The 8,120-nt window shown below is 37.7% G+C and overlaps 1 pseudogene; it reads left to right on the plus strand.

Moving 5' to 3' along the window:
- Positions 1-7,153: 7,153 nt before the first annotated feature.
- Positions 7,154-7,708, plus strand: LOC126487120 (60S ribosomal protein L12-like; annotated as a pseudogene).
- Positions 7,709-8,120: the final 412 nt, after the last annotated feature.

An 8,120-nucleotide genomic window follows, 5' to 3' on the forward strand; every position in this document is an offset into this window, starting at 1 on the left:
TAAAATTAAAAAAAATAAATAAAAAAATAAATAATCAACCATCAAAAAAAAAAAAGAAAAAAAAAACAATGTCATCATTAAATTTGCCAAATTTCCAAATAGATAGAACTAAAAAAAAGTCATCCAGAGTGAGGTAACTTAGACATAGAAAGACAAACATGGTATTTTGATAGCATACATTAGAAAAAAAGAGAGCGTCATTGACAAATGATGTGAATACAGATATCCATATATATGTGAATGAAACCTGATCTTCATTGATCATACTGTAAAATTCCTGAATGGATCTAAGAATTCAATGCATTATTTGAATAGCACCCATATATTCTCTAAAGCTCTTAGATAAAAAATTTAGCATAGGTAAGAATTTTTTGAAAAAATACAATTATTCAGGAAATGACTCAGAGAAATGGGATCTAATACAATTAAAAATGATTTTGCATAGGGGCCAGAGGAAATAAACACCAAAGTGAAGAGACAGCTTAAAGAATGGAGAAAAGCATTTCTAGCTATACATCTGGCAGAAGATTAATATCTAGTTGCTGAATAATATATGAAAGACTTAAAAGACTAAAATAAAAAAAAACAGCTTTTCTCATCAACAATCTAATCAAATATACAGTTAGGCCTCAATCCCTCATGCTCAGGGCTCAGGAAACCACATGAAAGAGAAGGGAGAAAGAGTGTAAGATCCAGGCAAAGATGACACCAAGAAAAGGAGTGCCTCTAAATCATCATGACCCAGACTCATATGAACTCTGAAACTGAAACAGCACAGGGCCTTCACATGTCTACACCAGGTCTTCTGCATATGCATTGTGGTTTCCAGATTATTGTTTTCATGGGATTCATGAATGTTTGAACATTGGGTTCTCTGTTTCTTATGCCTTCTCTTGGGCTCCTTCACTATGTTGTTTTTTCCTTATTCAACTCCAATATGGGGTTTTTGTTTTATCTTATTTTATTATTATCCCTTAGATGTATTTGTTTTCTATTAGGACAGAAATGGAGTGGCTCTGTAAGATAGAGGATATAGGAAGAACTTGGCTGGAGTTGTGAGATCAGAACCATGAACAGAACATACTACATTAGAAAAAAAAATCATTTTCAATAAAAAGAAGAAAATATGAAACGTAAATGACCAATATACCTAAAAAGTATTCAGTATCAATAATTATCTGAGAAAAGCAAATTAAAACTGCATTCAGATTCTAATGACTCTAGACATAAATGACTATCACAAAGCTAACAACACATGCTGGGGAGCGTAGAGGAAAGGTACCCTTTTTATATGTTTGTGAGAATGTGTAAATCACTATGAAATTTCTTCAGAATGATGAAAATAAAATCATATGTGACCATCTAAACAAGTTACAACCGTTCTGAGAATATAGCACAAATAATCTAAATTGACATATCATTACACTTATATCACCACAATTATTGTAGCAATACACACAATAGCTAGATTCTGCAATAAGCCAGTTTTATGAACAGATGAATAAACAGAGAAGGTTTTACATATATTAAAGCTTTGTTCAGCTATGAAGAGAAATGAGATTTGGTTGTTGCTGTAAAATGTGTGAAATTTGAAAGTATGATAGTAAGCTAAAATAATTCAGACCCAGAAGATAAAATAGCAGGCTATGTCATACTTGTAGGTCCTAAAATATATAACAAAGCATGAAATCATGGACATATGAAAACTAAAAGAAGTCATTAAATATTTATAATGAATTTTACTTGTTTTTTATAGTGTTGATTCAATTATATTTCTTAGACCTTCTATGTAGATTAAGTGCAATCCAGAAGTCCAGAGTCCATGTTGCCTATGAGCATTCTTAAAAAGGGTATCTGCTTCACAGGGGATGCTAATAACCATTACTGCCCAAAACCTTGTTTTCTGTATTTGCATTTTAATAACAAAGTCTTGTGTGCATGGATAAAATGTAACAGGTACCACAATTAACACCATGTCTCACTGCCACAAAGGTTATTGCACCCTTACCTCCCAAAGAAGACAACTTTTGAGCACTTGTTTAATGCACATGGCTAATTCTATAAAATCATTTGTCAAATTAATTGCATTTTCACTCTTTGTATATTATTTATAATCATCAAAATATGAATGACATACTCAAATATCTTGAGTTATTTACACTTGTGTCTGAGAAAGTTCAACTCTAGTCCCATTATTGGGTAAGTGCTATGCATTAATTAATAAATATTTTTATACTTCACCTCTCTGAAAGGAAAATAATATCCAAACAATGGAATAAGAATTAATAATATTACTATAACATATTGCACTACTATGTATTTTATGAATATATTCTATAAAAGCATTCAAGGTGGGTAGGAATTCAGACTTATAAAGCTTGAAACATATTCGAGTTGTATGTTGAGTGTGATCATAAGGTTTAGATATAAATACTTATAAAAGAGCAACTAGTTTTGAACTAAAGGAACACAGATGTAGGAGTAAGAATAAAAGCACATATAAGATTAAGCTGGAAGAGTAGGCTTCCTAGTAAAACATAAAATTCTAAAAGGTAGTTATTCTGATATGGTTACCCATTTGGTCTTTTCCCTATTCCTTTACTCTGGACTACTCTGCTAGTTACTTATGTCCAGGAATAATACATTAAAGTTGTTCAGTATCAATCATTGAAACTGATTAGTTGACCTAGTTGATATCATATCATCCAATAAGTGTCTGTAGAATAAATGAAGAGATGGAGCTCATGAGGGAATGGGAACTCATTTCCTAATGTCTCCATTGCTTCCCAAAAGTTCCATCAACAGGCAACCAAGCATTCAAGATGTGAGTCTTGGGGAACATTTGGGAACCAAGCCATAACAATTAACATTGCCATATAACATTGCCTCACAAAAAAGTAAGGAAATATCAGGATTGTTTCTGATTTATTTTTCCAAGGTCCATGGGTATGGTAATGATTGAGTTTTTGCTCAAAACAGCAAAACTCTGAGGTAGATCTGGTTTGTGAACACACCATCCATTTACATTCTTATCACAACGGTGTTCACCATAGTTTTCTTTATACTTCCTGACAATGATTAAACTTGTAGTAAGGTATTTCTATAGTACAAAATTGTAAAAGATCTTTATGAAAGGTAAATTTTAACTTTATGATACTTTGGTAACCATTGTGCCTCATTTATTCAGTTTTTGAAGTCTCAGATGGAATCTAAGGCTCTGAGCAGCACAAAGAGCAATGTTTCCAATGGAGCAATAATTACTCCTGCATTTTCTTGATAGATGCTGGATTTTTTGTTGTTTTTGTGTGCTTTTATTTTTTCGAGACAAGATTTCTTTTTTAAAAAATTTATTTATTTTTTATTGAAAATGTCTACCTCCTTCCCTCCGCCCACTTCCCTCCCCTCTCTCCCCTCCCCCTCCCCCGCCCTCTCCAGTCCAAGGAGCAGTCAGGGTTCCCTACCCTATGGGAAGTCCAAGGTCCTCCCTGCTCCCTCCAGGTCCAGGAAGGTAAGCATCCAAACAGACTAGGCTCCCACTAAGCCTGTCCATGCAGTAGAATCAAAACCCAGCGCCATAGTCCTTGGCTTTTCCATCAGCCTCCACTGTCGGTCACATGCAGAGAGTCCGGTTTAATCACATGCTCCATCAGTTCCAGTCCAACTGGCCTTGGTGAGCTCCCATTAGATCAGGCACATTGTCTCAGTGGATGGACGCACCGCTCGTGGTCCTGACTTCCTTGCTCATGTTCTCCCTCCATCTGCTTCTCATGGGGACCTTGGGAGCTCAGTCCAGTGCTCCAGTGTGGGTCTCTGTCTCTATCTCCATCCATCGCCCGATGGTGATATGCAAGATATTCGTCAGTGTGGCTGTAGGATAAGGCCAGTTCAGGCACCCTCTCCTCTGCTGCCCAAGGAACAAGCTGGGGACATTTCCTTGGACACCTGGGAACCCCCTCCAGAGTCAAGTCTCTTTCCAACCTTAAAATGGCTCCCTTAATTAAGATATCTACTTCCCTGACCCCTCATCCACCCCTCCTCCATCCTAACCATCCATTCCCTCAAGCTCTCTCCATCCTCCCCTTCTCCCTTCTCTCTCCCAATCTCCCCTTATCTCCACCCCTCCCTCACCCCCGTGCTCCCAACCCCTGTCTGGCAATCTTGTCTACTTCCAATATCCAGGAGGGTAACTATAGTTGTTCTTTCGGTTCACCTTCTTATTTAGCTTCTCTAGAATCATGAATTAATGTCCTTATTTATGGCTAAAATCCACTTATGAGTGAGTACATACCATATTCATCTTTTTGGGTCTGGGTTACCTCACTCAGGAGAGTGTTTTATATTTCCATCCATGCAAAATTCAAGATGTCATTGTTTTTTATCGCTCAGTAGAACTCTAAAAATTTCTCTGCAGCTTTGGTGCCTGTCCTAGACCTAGTTGGCCTTAAACTCACAGAGATATGCCTGCATCTGCCTCCTGAGTGCTGGGATCAAAGGCGTGTGCCACCACTGCCCTGCTGATATATGATGGATTTCATATCACATCTTTTGCAACACATTTTCTAATCTGCTAAATAGTGCTTCTGTAGAATGTGAGACACACAAAATAAGATTTTCAAGTAAATATTCTCTGAAGTCTCAAGTCAACAACCTTAAAACTTAAATGAACATCAGCACAAGAGGGGTATCTAGGAGCCTGTGTTTTGTGATCTGGGTGCAATATTGCTTACTGAAATCCTTCAAGGGAGCAAAGCCATTTGTGCTGGGATCCAACAGTCATAGACTCAGTGAGCATGCTGGTTTGAATGTTGTAGCCCTGGCCTCTTCTTGACCACATCCTTTGTATGTTGATTCTGAGGAAATAGTTTCCAGAAGATTTTGTACCATAGATTCTTATATCACAACTCATTTTTTCATCACTGGTATCTAGCATCAAATGTCCCAGAAAGCTAATCATACATGACCTTTCAATACCAGTTGGCAAAAAAATAAAAGATCCTTAGTTCAAAATATTGAGGCACAGTCCTGACAGCATCTTTCAGGAACCTCAAAGTTTTCTTCTGACACTTCCCAAGCCTGGTCTTTTACCCCATTATCAGTCCTCATTAAAAGGCATGATTTGTTCTCCCTTACAGGTATATCTGTGCTTCCCATTATACTCCTATCTAGTCCTCAGATGAGCATGCTGCAGGTCTTTTGGGGAGAAAATTCCTGATTATACAAACATTACACATTTGATTTTTCTCCAAGTCGAGTGTCATCCAACTGAAATAGATTACATGAAACTCATGGGTTCTCAGACACGTGCTGGGCCTGCACACAGGTCACTGTTATTTATCAACTAGTCTGTCAACTGTTTAAGAGAAAATGACTTTCATGTCCACCTTCCCTACTCTATATGACCATACAACCATGAGGTAAAGGGCTCAAGGTTGTAACGAAGAATACCTATAACCCTAAAAGGAGTCCACATAGAGAATGTATCTTCAATGAGAAAGGAACAAAGATATTCATAATTGGTAAGAAAAGCCATCACAATCTCATTAATCATCAAGATTGGACATTTCAAGACACAAATGTTGGACATCTGTTGCTTTAGGAAGTCTTACACCCAGTAGTAGATAGTTGTAGTTACTTTCCTCTCATGACTTGGCCAAGTTATTTATTATACAAGACTTAAACAAGTTAGGATAGTATAATCATTGAATATAATTGTTATTATTGAATATAATTTTGTATTAGGCTTATAACTCTCTTAATTAAACAAAAAGGGGAGGTGCTGTAGGAAGTCTTACAGCCAGTAGTTACTAGCCCTCTGGGGCATGGTCTTTTATACTTTTTATGCTGATATAGAGCATGTGTCCAGCCTCTTTTCCAGCTGCGGGATTTGGTTTCTGGTCTCCGTTCAAGCAGAGGATTCTGATTTGTGAGTCTACCCCTAAATGAATAACTATCTATTTCTCAATTCTGAGCTAGTGTGGGATTTCTTTTGAGTGTCCTTCTTCAATCTGTAAAAGAATCTTAATTACTAGGTGTTATGTAACAGTTACCATTGAGCAAGGGACAGTACTCCTAAAGGAAAGATTTTAAAGCACGGAAGTAAATAACTGAAAATGGCTTTAGAATATCCTCAAAACTGACCAGATTCACTAGGCCCCTTCTTGCCAGAACAAACAGTAAAAGGTTGAGTATACTCACTCAGTCATGCAACATTACAAAACAACTTCGAGACCAAACCTGAAAGAGGTTTAGACAAGAGTCATTTGCAAACCACATTATCCAAACTGTTGAGCTGAGTGGAGGCTTTGCAATGTGTTCTAGGTTCCAAGGTTTTGTGAGTTTCAGGCTCTGTTGGCATAGGCTGTAGTGATGCAGCTGTCGTTGAGTCATTTCTGCTCCTTTAAATAAGCCCTCATTCATGTTTACATAAGTAATCTGAACAGAGTTTATTGGTTGACCAAGCTGGATTTAAGTGACATTGGTACTTTAGTCTGTTGTGAGCTTTATATACGGAGTCAAAAGATATGTGTAATGAAAAATATTTCCTGCACAATTATAGGATAGCATTATTTTCTGACATCTGTAGGCCATAGTGACCAGACCAGGAACAGGATTATGGTCTTTAAGATGGAAACGCAGCATCCACAATAAAGTAGGCCGTGAAACTCCACAAAAACCTACCTTGTTGCTAAAGGACATAGGAACCTAAAAGAAGAATCATCTCAGGGTCTCAGAACAATTCAATAGACCTACCAAGATGGAGTGCCTAAAACCTTTTTAGCCTTCTGACCTTGTAGGGTTAACTAATGTGCCTCTCTGTTGCTTCTGGGGACTGTCTTAAGGGTGCTTTATTTATTGATAATAGTTTCTGGAAATTGGGCATTACCTAGGAAACACAGAAACCTTCATCAGCAACTTAGATGTCTCCTAGCAAGAAGCTACTGTGTCGAGCTTTCTACCAGTACTTTATGAAGGTTTTCTACTCTGCTGGTTATTGCACATTTTAATATTTTCCATCTTTTAATTTCTAGTTAGACCAGGCAGATATGCAGAAAATATGAGTTTTAGGATTTCTTAAAGCTGGTGGATGTTGATGAGAAAAGAAAATATATAGGGGAAATTTTAATAATGATTACCCATCTGCTTTTAGGCTCAGAGGAGGCAATGATGCAACTTTCTTTGGTAATCCCAAATTCGAGTTCATCTGACACAAGCCGCCTCCACCATGTTACCCAAGTTCGATCCCAAAGAGACCAAAGTCGTATACCTGAGGTATACAGGATGTGAGGTCAGTGTCACATTTGCTTTGACACCCAGAATAGGACTCCTGGGTTTGTCTCCAATAAAAGTTGGTGATGTCAAGGCCAAAGCAACCAGTGACTGGGAAGGCATGAAGAGTATAGTGAAACTCACCATCCAGAACAGTCAGTCCCAGATGGAGGAGGTGCCCTCTACCTCTACTCAGATCATGAAAGCCCTCAAGGAGCCACCAAGAGACAGGAAGAAGCAGAAAAACATTAAACACAGTGGAAATGTCTCTTTGACGAGATTATTAACATTGCCTGGCAGATGTGACACAGGTCTTTAGGCAGAGAAGTTTCTGGAACTATTAAAGAGATCCTAGGAAACTGCACAGTCTGTGGGCTGCAATGTGTATGGCTGCCACACTCATGACATCATTGATGACATCCACAGTGGTGCAGTGGCATGACCAGCTTGTTGAGAAGCGACAAGAGAAAATGTTTCAATAAAAGAACATCTGCCATCTGATAAATAAAAAAATAATAATAGTAATGATGATTACCCATATGTATGCAAAGGAACATATATTGGAATGTCTTTTATGTCTATTTTGTGTCCCTCTCCATTGGAGACAGAAAATTTTAACAACGTGTTTGTATTCGTTAGGATCTCTGTTGCTGTGAAGGGATACCATGACCAAGAAACTCTTATAAAGTAAAACATTTAATATGCAACTCAGAGGTGTAGTCAATTATCATCATGACAGCAAGCATGGTGTGTAGTCAGACATGCTAAAGAGGTAGCTTAGAGTGCTAAGTCTGGATCCACAGGCAAAAGGAAAAGACTGCCACATGGGCATGGCTTGATAATCTCAAATCCCA

The sequence above is a fragment of the Alexandromys fortis genome, unplaced genomic scaffold (genome assembly GCF_014885135.2).
Source record: "Alexandromys fortis isolate MF-2015 unplaced genomic scaffold, M_Fortis_MF-2015_v1.1 scaffold_96, whole genome shotgun sequence".
NCBI lineage: Eukaryota > Metazoa > Chordata > Mammalia > Rodentia > Cricetidae > Alexandromys > Alexandromys fortis.